We start from the raw sequence: 15,823 nt of genomic DNA, 5'->3' as shown, positions 1-15,823 counted from the left end.
CAGACCCTATCATTTATCTGGAAGTCCTGGTGTGTCATTGTGGGTTAACATGCTGGACTACAAGGTCTGTTTGAACTGCAAGGTTGGTGGTTCAACCTCACCAGCTACTCCTCAGAAACCCTATACAGGGTCAGTATGAGTCAGAACCAACTTTAATATTTAACAACAACATCATTTATTTGGTGTTTCATAAGTGTGTGGTGGTTTTGTAATAAACACACAGGAGCTATATTATCAAGAAAAAGAATGACAATCAAAAGAAAAAAATGGTTTAAAAATAAATTTACCCTTACTTTTTCTAATTGAGAAAATTATTGAGATCTGACTTTATGATTGAATGTGAAAAATGTAATTAAGAAAATTTCCTAAGAATTCAGCATGTAGTTTAGACATAACATGAATATATATACAGACAGATACATACATTTACTTAGAGAGTTACTATGTTGTTGTTGTTAAGTACGTTGGAGTTTGGACTCATAGTGACCCTGCACAGGGTTTCTGAGGCTGTAAATCTTTACGGGAGCACAACGCCTCATCTATCTCCCGCGGGACCGCTGGTAGTTTCTAACTGCCGACCTTGAGGTTAGCAGCCAGATTTGTAACCACTATGCTACCTATGCGGTCATAAAATGAGTACTCCAAAATGGCCAAGACTCATTTCAACTCAAATCATATTTCCTATCCTTTCCTTTGCTCTAATGATCTAGAAAGGAGCAGGAAGGCCCCTCTTCTGGCTATGCATACCAAAACTTCTTGTTGTCATGCTTTAGTTATGCATATGCTAGGAAGGAGCCAACAGCTCCCTCCTCCCACTATGCATACCAAAAAATCTTTCTTTACTAGGAAGGATCAGGCAGCCCAGCACCTTGTGATTTTCCTACCTTTTCCTTGTTCTGCATACAATCCTTAACTGCTTGAAGCAGGTGAAGCTTGTATACCCCATGATATAGAAGACCCTAGCCGACACCACTTGTGTGGAAAAAAAATCACTGTTCAATCGAATGCCACTGGAAACAGCTGTTTTATACCATGTAAGCAAGTTCCTTTGTTGGCAAACCATCTCTTTTCTGTGATAAACTAATGTCTCTTGGGTTAGGTCCTGGTCATTTTTTCAGTCTCTTGGCACTCTATGTACTCAGGAGGATTTTCCTTTCTGGGCTTGAACCCCAAGAATCACTCTTTCTAGACTTGAAGCTCCATAAGTAGCATAGACCCCGTGAAGTAGAAGCTATGAGGGCAGCAATGTATAGTTTGATAAAATACACCCATTCTCTGCTTTTATTCACCATTTTATCCTAAAACCTAGCATAGAGTATATTGTCACTACAAATCTATTGAAAGAATGGGAAAAAAATCACAAAGTCCATATCCTGTAGATTCAGTCAAGTTAGGGGCTAAATCAGGAGATTCATTTTCTCTTTTCATTTTTCCAGTTTGAACTGGAGGATTGGTAGTTCAAACCCAATGGCCACTCTTCGGAAACACTACGCAGGGTCGCTATGAGTTGTAACTGACTTAACGGCACTTAGCAACAACAACAAAACTTGGAAAAAGTCATAAAACAGGAGTCTGAATTCTCACAAATCTATATTGAAAGAAAAAGATAGTGTGTGATATTCTTGGTGTTGATGAAGACATAACTAGCTATGATGAAAACATAACTAGCTAAAGTGACTCCCCGTCTGGTAAGGAGAGAGGTCATTAGTGTTAACCTTGGTCTGTATACTCTCCTTTATCCTTTAGGTCAGTCAGTATTTAACACTCACACCCAAGACTATCATAGTACTAAAGAAGTTCCGGAAGTTCCACCAAGGGATCAGCATAACTTGAGATAAGAAGAACAATTAAAATGTTTCTGAAAGTCTTTGGACCTTCACCCTATATCCCAAATCACTATAATTTCTCTTTTTTTTGTCCTCAGGGAGGTGGTCTTGGAGACCATTAGTTCCTCTGCTTCCTGTCTGTGTGATACACAGTAAACCTTATCCTTGTTTGCTTTATCATACTCCTGTCCCTTTTTTTTCTTCTAGTGGCAGGCAGCACCAGCCACTATTTTATTGTAGCAATATTGGGGTCCTTGGGTGGGCCCTGTTGCTTACTGTGGCAAAGTGGCTTCACAGACAGGTTGGGAAATGTCAGCAAACCCCTTTCAAATGGCTATTCAGAGATTTCTTCATGGAGGGTCACCAATAGAGCACAAGCTGTTGAGGCAACACTGGTCTCCACTGTCAGTCAGCATATGATGAGTAAGCAAGGCTGAGAATGTAGGCCAGGGAAGATTAGGGAGAGTCCACAATCCTCTTTTGGTGTTGTTCCAGAAATTAGACAAATTAAAAGACAGTTTTGGGCTCTCTTTTAGTGTGGGATCCCTATTGTCCTTTACAGGTTGGACGGGGATGTAAGAGTTTCTAAATTCTTTATGGGTAGGACAGGAGCATAAGTTGCTTGTCTTGTGAGTAGGTCACCATTCATTTTTGTTGTTGTTGTTCATAGCAATTAATTTATAAAGAGGAGATGCTGCTATGGTTCTTGTTTTAGCTGCACTCGTTCTGTTTACAGAGCAATAGTTTTATTTGTTGTTTTGCTCTGTCCTGGTTTTCTACATTATTTTCAGTCAGGGGTTGTGATATAGTTTCTTTGTGTTTGTGATAATATGGACATTGTCCTTCTATAGTCTATCTCCTTACCATAGAGAAAAGAGAGCTTTTTGGCTCTTTTTAACATGAGTGGTACTTTTTAAGATCATTATGCTGAGAAGGAACCACTGGGCCTAAAGAAGTATGTAAATGAGATACAAATCCTTAAGGTGCCAAGAGCTTCTTTCTCAGGTTCACAAAAGCAATGCCCCACTACTAAACTCCATTCTCTCAGGGGGCTCGTAAACCAATCTGATGTATACGTAGGCAACAGTCCCATGAACTGGCACTTGTAAACAGACAATGCCAATCCCATAGGTTTCCAATGGTTAACCAAACCCTGAAGAAACTTCTGGCTTGAACTTCCTAATATCTTGAAAGTGGCTGAAATGGTTATAAGTTCCTGTATAGGTTCCAGGCCATCATACACATCATAATAGTAGGAAAGACAGAGATAGTACTGCCAGCTATGTACATGATGAAGAGGTTCATGGGAATCTGTTTGAGAGAACCCAAGGCAATGTGCCAGCACTGCTTTTAGACCAGGATCCAGCTTGTCTCTTGCATGCTGGTATTAGACATTTGCTTGTTTAAGTAACCATCTAGGTCCAGGGAGTCTCCCTGGCCACTGACCCTGCTATCTTTGGACCCTGCTATCTCCTCCAGGCCCACTGAACCCAATGGCCCACTTGAAGTGCCAGCCTTTGTTGGCCACCAGCCCCCTTTGGGCCTTCATGGCAAACTCCTCCACCCAAAGCCTCCAAGCCTCTCCAAAGTGACTGATGGTAGCTCCATGAGAGGTCCTTAGCAGGGTAACCATTCTTATAGAAGGACTCAATTAATCTTGGGGTCTTAAGGCACTCTGAGACTTCTGGTGTGGCACTGCTGGTTAATGGGGTAAACTGAAACTTCAGTTTGGGCTGTTAAGGCCAGCAGTTCCAACTCACCACGGGCTCCTTGGAAACCCTGTACAGGGTCGCTATGAGTCGGATCCCAACTCAATGGCACTTAGCAACTAAAAGGCACTCTGAATGAATTAAGTTTGTGTGAGTACATTTTATTATAGCCATAGATCCCTTATTGACATAGATGCCTTATATAAAAGTTGTACAATGAATAAAGAAGACAGTAGAAGAACTGATGCATTTGAATTTTGGTGTTGGAGTAGAATATTGAAAGTACTAATTCTATCAAAAGAACAAACCAATTTGTGTTGGAAGAACTACAATCAGAATGCTCCTTGCAAGCCAGGATGGCCAGACTTTGTCTTTCATACTTCAGGTGTATAATCAGGAGGGACCAGTCCCTGGAGAAGGATATCATGTTTGGTAAAGTGGAGGGTCAGAGCAAAAGAAGAAGACCACCAACAAGATGGGTTAGCACAGGGGTGGCAGCAATGGACTCAAACTTAGCAACAATTGTGAGGTTGGCACAGGACCAGGCACTGGTTTGTTCTGTTGTACATAGGGTTGCTAGGAGTCGGTGCTGACTCGATAATACCTAAAAACAACAATAACAACAACACCCACAACAGATCGCTCGTGTTTTGGTTTTGAGTCTATGATTTTTACCAGAGTCATGGTATGGTGCTGCAAGATGAGCACTGTTGGTTTCATATTTTCACCGGACTGCATCTTGATCATTTAAAGGGAACAGTGTCAAGAATCTTTCCTCTGTGTAAAGAAATTACAGTTTAAGATAGATCACCTCTACCAACTGAATCCAAATGAAAAGTATATAGCTACTTATATATATATGTGTATATGTATTGCTTTGTTTTATATAGCACTGTTGTAAAGATGCTATGCAGTTGCAAAAATAATACCGTAAGAAGAAACATAAGTTTGCTTTATCTTATTATTAGAAGGCTAGGTATGGGTTTCCCTCCATGAGATTTGCATAAAGTTCATTTAAAGAGTGTTCATAAAGTAAATAATTTACTTTAATGGATATATAATGTTGTTGTTAGGTGCCTTCGAGTTGGTACCAACTCATACAACAGAACGAAACATTGCCAGGTCTTGGAACAACATCACAATTGTTGCCATACTTGAACCCATTGGTGCTGCCACTTTGCCAATACGTCTCATTGTGGGTCTTCCTCTTTTTCTCTGACCCTCCACCTTACCAAACATGATATCCTTCTCCAGTGACTGATCCCACCAGAAAATATGTCTAAAGTATGAAAGATGAAGTTTCACCATCTTGGCCTCCAAGGAACACTCTGGCTGCACTTCTAACACAGATCTGTTTGTTCTTTTGGCAGTCCATGGCACTTTCAACATTCTCCTCCAACACCATCACTCAAAAGCTTCAATTCTTCTTGGTCTTCCTTTTTCACTGTCCAGCTTTCACATGCATATGAGGTTATTGAAAATACCATGGCTTGAGTCAGGTGCACCTTAGTTCTCAAGCTGACAGCTTTGCTCTTCAACACTTTAAAAAGGTCTTGTGCAGCAGATTTGCCTAATGCAATATGTCATTTGATTTCTTGACTGCTGCTTCAATGAGTGCTGATAGTTGATCCAAAAAGAATGAAGTCCTTGGCAACTTTTCTCCATTGATATGAATGTTGTTTATTGGTCCAGTGGTGAGGAGTTTTGTTTTCTTTACATTGACATGAAATCCATACTGAAAGCTGTGGTTTTTCATCTTCATCAGTAAATATTTTAACTCCTCTTCACTTTCAGTAAGCAAGGATGCCACATTTTTCTTCATATAACACACTTTATCGGATTATTTTTCCAGCATACAGGTTGAATAAGTATAGTGAAAGAATACAACTTTGTTGCAGACCTTTCCTAATTTTAAACCATTCAGTGTTCCCAGTTTGAACAACTGCCTCTTGGTCCAGATACAGATTTCTCAAGAGCACAAATGTTCTGGAATACTCATACTTTGCAATGTTGTCCATAGTTTGTCATGGTCCACACAATTGAAAACCTTTACATAGTCAATAAAGCACAGGTAAACATCTTTCTGATATTCTCTGCTTTCAGCCACGATCAATCGGGCATCAGCAATGATATCTCTCATTCCACGGCCTTTTCTGAATCTGGCTTGAACCTTGGAAGCTATCTGTCAATGTATGCTTGCAGCTGTTTCTTTATTACCTTTAGTAAAACTTTACTCACATGGGATATCAAAGATATTGATGATTTCTGCATTCTGTTGGGTCACCTCTCTTTGGAATGGGCACAAATATGGATCTCATCCAATCAGTAGGCCAGATAGTTGTCTTCTAAATTTCTTAGCATAGATGAGTGAGTGTCTCCAGTGTCACCTCATTTTCTTGAAAAACTTCAGTTTCATTCCATCAATTCCTGGTCCCTTGTTCTTTGCCAATTCCTTCAATGTGCCTTGGACTTCTTTAAATATCATTGGCTCTTGATCATATGCTACCTCTTGAAATGGTTGAACATCAACCATTTCTTTTTGGTAAAGTGACTCTGTATATTTCTTCCATTTTCTTTTGATGCTTTCTGCACCATTCAGTAATTATCTGAGAGAATCCTTCAATAACATTTTTTTCTACAGTTCCCCTAGCTTGAGAAATGCTGAGCATGTTCTTTCTTTTTGGTTTTCTGACTCCAGATCTTTGCATATTTCATTATAATATTTGACTCTGTCTTCTCAAGCTGACCTTTGAAAATTTCTTTTTAGCTCTTGGACCTTCTCATTTCTTCCATTTGCTTTAGCATCTCTACGCTGGAGAGCAAGTTTCAGTGTCTTTTCAGACATTCATTTTGATCTTTTCCTTCCTTCTTGTCTTCTTAATTTTTTTTTGTCTTTCTTTCTGTATGATGTTCTTGATATCATACCACAACTCTTCTGGTCTCCAGTCTTTAGTGTTTAACGTATCAATCTGTTCTTCAGATGATCTCTAAATTCAGGTGGGATATATTCAAGGTCATATTTTGGCTCTCGTGGACTTGTTTTTATTTTCTTCAGCTTCAGTTTGAATTTGCATATGAGTAATTGATAGTCTGTTCCACAGTCTGCCCCTGGTCTTGTTTTGGCTGCCGATACGGATCTTTTCAATCATGTCTTTCTGCCTATGTAGTCAATTTGATTTCTGTGTATTCCATCTGGTGAAGTCCCTTGTGTATAATTGTCTGCTATGATGTCTAAAGAAGATATTTGAAATGAACAAATCATCAGTTTTGCAGAATTCTATCATGCAATCTCCAACAACATTTCTATCACCTAGGTCATAGTTACCAACTACTCTTTGTTCCCAAGCTTTGCATTCCAGTCACCAGTAATGATCAATACATCTTGATTGCATGTTTGATCGGTTTCAGATTGAAGAAGTTGGTAGAATTCTTCTATTTCATCCTCACTGGCTTTAGTGGTTGGTGCATAAATTTGAATAACAGTGGTATTAGCTGGTCTTCCCTGTAGGTGCATGCATATTATCCCAGACAGTGCTGTACCTCATGACTGAGCTGGATATGTTCTTTTTGACAATGAATGAAACATCATTCCTCTTTAAGTTGTCATTCCTGGCACCACAGTACCAACCATGTGGTTGTCAGATTCAAAACGACCAATACCAGTCTTTTTCAGTGTGGCGCTATGGGTTAATGAGCCAAACTGCAAAGCCACTTGAACTCCAAGGTTGGCGGTTCAAGTGTACCAGCTGCTCCTCAGAAACCCTATCCAGGGTCGCTATGGGTTGGATCTGACTTGATGGCACTTAACAAGAACAATAACAATGCCTAAGATATCCATGTTTAATTGTTATTTTTGATGATTTCCAATTTTCCTAGATTCATGCTTCATACAGTCCATGTTCTGATTACTAATGGATGTTTAGAGCTGTTTCTCTTCATTTTGAGTTGTGTCCCATCATCAAATGAAGGTCCTGTGGGCTTTTCTACCATGGGCTTTACTCCATTCGCATCATCACAGTCAGCTCTACTTTGAGGAAGCAGTTCTTCCCCAGTCGTATTTTGAATGCCTTCCAACCTTAGGGGCTTATTTTCCAACAATATATTTGACAGTGCTTCTCTACTCTTCATAAGGTTTTCAGTGACTAAATATTCGGAAGTAGTTCATCATTCCTTCTTCCTAGTCTGTCTTTGTCTGGAAGCTCATCTGAAACCTGTCCATCATGGGTGACCCTGCTGGTATTTAAAATACCGGTGGCATAGCTTCCAGAATCACAGCAACTCACAAACCATCACAGTATGACAAACTGACACACAAGTTTATCCCCTCAGGGATAAATAATAAGACATTCTAAAATAATAATTTTCATAAAAGTATGATTTGGCCTCTTAATGGTATTATTAAGAATATTTTTTGAGCAGTATTTTTTTTTCCCCACATGCGTGTGCTTATGGGTTAAATTACTTTAACATTACGGAGATATATGAAATGCTTTCATTTCAACAGGATTTTGTGCCTGTATTGCTATTGTTTACCATCTTGCTTTGTCAGAATAGAAGTTGCTCTGTCTTTTCCTGTGAGCACCTTCTTGCTTTAGGCTAAGGAGTTAAATCTGTGCATGTGTTAACATTGCTATTGTTTGTTACAGTGCTTTGCTAGTCTGTTTTTGTTCTCCCAGGAATATAAAGAGACTACAGGTGAAAATAGACTGAAAGAGCCATCTAGCATAAATTGTTTTGTCTTCTTGCTTTGTTAGTTTCAAAGTGCATGTTTTTTCTAAGAATGTTAAAATGTTTCATTTCTCCTTGTTGAGTGTATAATGAAACCAAAGTTGAAAAACAGATTGGGGACAAATTTAGCAGTATCTTCTTAATTCTGGCAACAAGCTGATTGTTGTTGTTGTTGTTGTTGTTGTTGTTGTTGTTAAGTGCCCTGTAGAGGGTTTCCAAGGAGCAGCTGGTGAGCTTGAACTGCCAACCTTGTGTTCCAAACCTACTTTGCAGTCTAATGCATTAACCCACAGTACCACACAAGGATTACAACAAGCCGATTAGGGTGTTCACTTTTTTTTTTTTTAAAGAATCTTAAACAGTCAAATTTAGAGTTCAAGAAATAAATATAAGTTGAAAAGAAACTTTGCCATATTTAAACAAACTTTTACTTCAACAGTTATAATGTATAAGAAACTTTGATCTCTTTAAGTAAATTTAGTTGTCTTTTAGCACCAGGGATAGAGTAATGAACTTCAGCTGACAGTGTAGAGGATGAAATTAATTGGTAAAATGAGCATTCTAACAAATTTACTACTTTGGAAGTTTTGAAACATATTAGAAGACTATTGAGGAGGCTGGAGATGGAGTTATAAAATGCTATGTTTAATATCTATTTTTATGTTTAATATTTATTATATCATTTGCTTTTGTATTACATGCCCTCAGTTTCTATTGATTATTCATATGAACACAAACACACTAGGAATTTTCCTAATTTTGTTTTTTTTTGTTTTTTTGCAGGTTTTTCTACTTGCAATATCAAGCTGTGTCAAATTAAGATTTACTGTTCATGGACTGATGCTTTTAGAGAGACAGAACAAGGGATGAAGAGCTTTTTCCTATTTTGGACTCACGGTTAACTCTAATTCTCACCCTTGTGATCACAGTAATCCTAATTTTCACCTGTGCACTTTACATAGTCCACCACTCATCTGTCAGTTTGTCTTAATGTGGTGGCTTGCATGTTGCTGTGATGCTGGAAGCTATGTCACCAGTATTTTAAATACCAGCAGGGATACCCATGGTTGACAGCTTTTAGCTGACTTCCCAGATTAAGACAGACTAGGAGGAAGGAAAGGTGGACTACTACTGAACATTTAGCCACTGAAAACCTTGTGGATAGCAGTGGAACGCTGTCAGATAGCACCAGAATATTGAATCTTGAAACATGATGACGGATATCAGATTACTGTCAGATATAGTGCTGGAAAGTGAGCTCCTCAGCTTGGAAGGCACTCAAAACACAACAGGAGAAGAACTACCTCCTTAAAGTACATTTACTGTAGTGATACAAATGGAATAAAGTTTTTCAGGACCTTCATTTGCTGATGGCGCACAACTCAAAATAAGGAGAAACAGCTGTAAAATCTTTTAGGAAGTGGAACATGGAATGTAAAAAGTATGAATCTAGGAAAATTGGAAATCTCCAAAAATGAAATTGAATGCATAAACATCTTAGGCATTAGTAGGAAAATGGACTGGTTTTGGACATTTTGACTCTGACAAACATTTGGTTTAATGCTCCTGGAATGACAAATTAAAGAAGAATGGTATGACGCTCATCGTCACAAAGAACAATTCAGCATCTATCTTGAAGTACAATGCTGTCTGTAATAAGATAATATCCATATGTGCAAAAACCATGTGGTTTCACAAGGGGGAGTGATAATCAAATTCAAAATCTGCTCAGGGCTGATACCTATGAAGTAGAAATAAGACATGCATCTACCTACAGTCTTCTTTACTCTATTTTGACACCAACCATCCTCCCACAGCACTCTGTTTTACATCTAGGGAAGACAATCCATCGCAATGGCTACACAGAACTCATAATAATCTTCATGATGTGGGGGTTTATTGGAAAAGTGAACAGGTTACAATTTAAGATGAAAACCAACTCAGGATGCAGCAGTTTTCCTATCAGAACTGCCTCTTTCTTTATTACAATACTCCAGATACGCCTCATTCATGTTTTCAGGTTCTTACCTGTGTGGCACCTTGGCCTCTGTCATTCTCAGGCAAATGTTACAAAGGTCTTTTAGCCAGTCTGTGAATGCCCATAAGACACAATCTGCAAGCCAGTCTCCTGCCCGTAGGCACACAACTTCACTCAGTCCATGAGCCGAGAACCCACAGTTGCTTTGTTTCTCCATGCCACCACCCCTGTCATCACCTCTGTTGTTAGAGCTTTTCTAGATAGGGATCTCATCCTCTACTCATTCTCTCCCTTCTTATTGGTCCTGGAATCATCTGTTCCTGATTCTGAGAGGGTTATTTTTATTCCTTTGATGTTAAGTGCTGTTGAGCAACCCTGTATAGGGTTTCCAATGAGCAGTTGGTGAACTTGAGTCACTGATCTTATGGTTCAAACTGACATTACAGTCCAGTACATTAACCCACAGTGCCACACCAGGACTCCTTTTAAACATATGGGATGGCAAAATTAACTAATCCCTGCCTAAGAGTCCTATATACCTATCTGCATGATTCCACCCAGTCACTCAGTGGGAATTAAGAAGACATTGGATAGAAAAGCTATATCAAGCAAACCCAAGGTACCAAAATATGGCTACAAGGAAGACCAGTTAATACGACTATTCATATTTATACATCAGCCACTAAAACCAGTGATGATGAAACTGAAGAATTCTAACAGCTTCTTCAATCTGAAACTGATCACACATGCAGTTAAGATGTATTGATAAATAATGGTCATGGGAATGCAAAGGTAGGACACAAAGAGGATAGATCAGTAGTAGGAAAATACAACCTTGATGATAAAAATGATGCAGGAGATTGCATGATAGAATTTTGCAAGACCGATGACTTCTTCACTACAGATACATTTTTAAAATAACATAAAAGAAGACTATACACAGGGACCTACCCAGATGGCATACACAAATTGACAAAATTGGTGGGAAAGTTCCATATCATGAGCCAAAACAAGGCCATGGTCAGACTGGGAACAGAACATTAGTTGTTTATTTGCAAGTTCATAAGAGCACAGAAGCTGAAGCATATTAAAATAAGTTCACTACTGCCAAAATATGACCTTGAACATATCTTACCTGAATTTAGAAATGATCTAAAGAACAGATTTGATGCATTAGACACTAATGACAGAAGACAAGTATAGTTGTGGGATGACATGAAGACAAGAAAGAAGGAAAAGACCAAAATGGATCTCAGAAAAGACTCTGAAACTTGTTCTCCAACATAGAGATCTTAAAGCAAATGAAAGAAATGAGGAGGTAAAACAGAGGAACAGAAAATCTTAAAGTGCAACTCAAGAAGACAAAGTCAAATATTATAATGAAATGTTACAAAGACCTGGAGTTATAAAACCAAATGGGAAGAGCATGTTCAGCATTTTCCAAGCTGAAAGAAGCTAAGAAAAAATTGAAATCTCGGCTTGCAATAGTGAAGGATTTTCTGGGTAAATGATGAATGATGCCGAAAACATCAAAAAAAAAGATGGAAGGAATGCACAGAGTCACCATACTAAAAATAAATGGTTGATGCTTAGCCATTTCAAGAAGCAGCATATGATCAAGAGCTGATGGCATTGAAGGAAGGAGTCCAAGGTGCACAGAAGACATTGACAAAGATCAATTGATTGAATACAAATTGAAAATTTTTAACAAACTGATGCACCACTGGAGACACTCAATCATATATGCCAAGAAATTTGGAAGATGGCCAGCTGGACAACTGATTGGAAGAGAACTATATTTGTGTCCATTCCAAAGAGAACCGACCCAACAGAATGTGTAAATCATGGGAAAACATTGTTAATGTCACATGAAAAAATTTTTTGCTAAAGATAATTTAAAAATGACTGCAACAGTACACTGACAGGGAACTGCCAGAGGTTCAAGCCAGATTCATATCATTGCTGACCATTAATGGATCTTGGCTGAAAGCAGGGAATATGAGAAAGATGTTTATCTGTGCTTTATTGACTATGCAAAGGCTTTCAACTGTGTAGATCATGGCAAGCTATGAATAACATTACAGTGAACAGATATTTCGGAGTACGTAATTGTGCTCATGAAGAACCTGTATATAGACCAAGGGAAGTCATTCTAACAGAACAAAGGGGCACTGAGTGATTTAAAATTAAGAAAGGTGTGTGCTAAGACTGTATTCATTCACCATACTTATTAAGTCTATATACTGACCAAATAATCTGAGAATATGGATTATATGAAGAATGTAGTATCAGGTTTAGAGGAAGACTCATTAGCAAACTGAAATGAAGGTGATACAACCTTGTTTGCTGAAAGTGAAGAGGACTTACTGAAGAATTTCAAAGGCCACAGTACCATGCATTGCCAGAGTAACAAATAATTCTGTGTTGGAAGAGGCACAGACAGAATAAATTCCTCCTTAGAAACCAGATGGTAAAACTTCATCTCTCAAACTTTGAAAATGTTATCAGAAGGACATCATGCTTGGTAAAGTGGAGGGTCAGAGAAAAACAGAAGACTCAACTAGATGGATTGGCATTGTGGCAGCAGTAATGGTCTCAATCATAACACTAATTCTGAGGGTGGCTCAGGACCAGGCAGTGTTTTGTTCTGTTTTACATAAAGTTGCTATGAGGTAGAACTCACCGGACTGCGCCTAACAACAACAACAACCCTACCCAGTAAAGATAATAACAGGAGGCATAAGTAAGAGTGCCCAAGCAACTGATGTTTTTGCATTGACTACCTTGTCCTGTCAACCGCAACAGACTGAGAGAAAACACCAAATCCAATAAGAATTAGCTGACTTACACAGCCTTACAAGATCCTCAAATAGCAAGTTTCCTTCATGAATCCTCATGTACACTTATAATCAGAGAGATTATAGGAGCCAGCCAAATAGTGTTATCCTATTTCCCAAGGATGGGAAACTAACAAAAAAGAGGGAAACTGAAGCTCCAACTGGCTAAAGTGGATCCGTATTTTAAGGAGAGAGGTCATTCGTGCTAACCTTGGTATATACTTTCCTTTAGGTTAAAAAATATTTTACACCCATCACAAGGTATAGTAAACTATTCCTGGCATAGTGAACCATGTGATTGTCAGATTCAAAATTCCTAACTAGCCAACTGATTAGGAGAGATCCTTATTTGTGCCTCTTCTAAAGAGAGGTGACCCAACATACTGTGGAAATAATTGGACAGACATCATTAATGTTAAATTCAATTAAAATTTTGCTAAAAATAATTCAAAAACATCTGCCACAGTAAATTGACAGGGAAATACCAGAAATTCAAGTTGGATTTAGCCAAGGACATGGAATGAGGGATATCATTGCTGACGTCAAGTAGATCTTGGCTGAAAGCATAGAACATCAGAAAGATGTTAACCTGTACTTTATTAACATGCAGAGGCTTCTGACTGTGTGGATCATGACAATCTGTGAGCCACATTGTGAAGAACCTGTATATAGACCAAGAGGCAATCATTCTAACAGAACAAAGGGACACTGAGTAGTTTAAATTCAGAAAAGGTGCGTGCCAGGTTTGTATTCTTTCACCATACTTATAAAGTCTGTATGCTGAGTAAATAATCTGAAAAGCAAGATTATATGAACAAGAATATGAGAACATGGCATGAGGATCATAGGAAGCTTCATCAACAATCTGTGATATGCACATGATACAACCTAGCTTGCTGAAAGTGGAAAAGACTTAAAAAATACTTACTGATGAAGACCAAAGACAGACTTCCATAGGGTTACACCTCAATGGAATGAAAACAAATATCCTCACCATTCGAGTACTAAATAACATCATGATAAATGAAGAAAAGATTGAAGTTATCGAAGACTTCATTTTTATTGAATCCACTATCAACTCTCATGGAAGCAGCAGTCAAGAAATAAAACAATGTATTGCATTAGACAAATTTGCCGCACAAGATTTGTTAAAGTGTTTAGGAGTAAAGATGCTAGCTTGTGACTAAGGATAACCTGACCCACGCCATGACATTATCAATAGCCTCATATGCTTTGTGAAAGTTGGACAATGAAAAAGGAAGGCATTAGAAAAATTGAAACACCTAAGTTATGATGCTGGAGAATATTAAAGGTACCATGGACTGCCAAAGAACAAATTTGAGTTGGAAGATGTGCAGCCAGAATGCTTCTGAGAAGCCAGGATGGCGAGACTTAGACTCTTATACTTTGGACATACTATCAGGAGGGACCGGTACCTGGAGGACATAATTGTTGGTAAAGTGGAGGGTTAATAAAAAAGTGGAAAACCCCCAATGAAATAGACTGGCACCATGGCAGTAGCAATGAGCTCAAATGTAGCAGCAATGTTGAGAATGGCACTGGATTGGGTGGTATGTCATTCTGTTGCACACAGGGTCACTATGGGTCAGAACCGACTTGACAGTATGCAACAACAATAACAACCAAGGGCTATTATAAGAATAAAGAAGTTACTGCAGTTCCCCTGAGGAATATATACAATTTGAGATAGCAAGAACAGTGCTGAGAGGTGGGGCTTAATGGCAGATTAGGGAGTAGTGCAGTGTAAATATCTACCAGGAAAAATAAAGAATACTGGGTTAAGCAGGTTCAGGGGACAGTCCCAGAATGGTGAACTGCATATAAAGGAATACTTAGAGAGTTTGAAGGTTTACAGCCAGTGGAATTTGTAGCAGAAGCAAGAAAACTGGTGTTTTCTGACTGGCCAGAGGAAGTGGCTCCCAGAGCAGCCATCTTGTACATGACAGAGTGGGTGAAGGATCAGAGCAGCACTCCCACCTCAGACGTCTGACTCCTTGGAGATAAAGGTGTGGACATTCTTTTTTGTTTATTTGTTTCTGTATATTTGTCTCTAGCTGTCTGAACACCTCCATTCTGGTGACTAGAGGGGTGCCTGAGTGAGTGGATAACTACCCCTCCCCCGGAGGGTTCTACTACGCATGCACACATATCTGCTCAGGAAAATTTAAGGGGAAAGGCTCTGCTTAAACACAAATGGCAGCACAAAATAGATACAGCAGGCCCTGATCTGTTCATCACTAGGAAAAAGGCCTGAACAGGAGTTGTAGTGTGGAAGAGAGACAAATTAAAAAGGAAACAACCAAAAATTAAATCCTGAGTTATGTCATAAGGACTAAGAATGACATCTTGAAATTTCTCAGGCGGCCTTGAAGTCAAGAAGCTGACAGAGGGACATTAAAGTCATACTCATATCTTATTACAGATTTTTTTTCTCTCTCTTTTCTTTGATTACAGACTGTAGTTGCTAATCTGTTTTTTGTTTGTTTGTTGTTGGGGACATACACAAGTATTGAGACGTTGTGGCTCTGTGACATGGACGAAAATCTAACCCCATGGCCCTCCTCAGGACTGCGAGCCATGGACCCTGAGGGCCAAAGGAAGTGATCTCCTGATGTCCCGGTTTCATTGGTTTTTGCGAACTCACTGGCTGGCTACCTCTGTATAATTTTCTTTGGTCCTAATATTGTTCATTCTATGCTTCTAACTCCAGTAATTGTAGCTTCT

At 38.9% G+C, this 15,823-nt stretch overlaps 1 protein-coding gene and 1 pseudogene across 1 annotated transcript in view; both read right to left on the bottom strand.

Moving 5' to 3' along the window:
* MTHFD2L (methylenetetrahydrofolate dehydrogenase (NADP+ dependent) 2-like) overlaps positions 1 to 15,823 on the bottom strand; it is a 331,691-nt gene that overhangs the window by 71,919 nt on the left and 243,949 nt on the right. The gene's annotated exons all lie outside the window — the stretch shown is intronic.
* On the bottom strand, positions 2,834 to 3,375 carry LOC102836242 (annotated as a pseudogene).

Source organism: Chrysochloris asiatica, unplaced genomic scaffold (assembly GCF_000296735.1).
Source record: "Chrysochloris asiatica unplaced genomic scaffold, ChrAsi1.0 scaffold00169, whole genome shotgun sequence".
In the NCBI taxonomy this organism is placed as follows: Eukaryota; Metazoa; Chordata; class Mammalia; order Afrosoricida; family Chrysochloridae; genus Chrysochloris; species Chrysochloris asiatica.
This window is presented reverse-complemented; position numbering and strand designations above follow the sequence as displayed.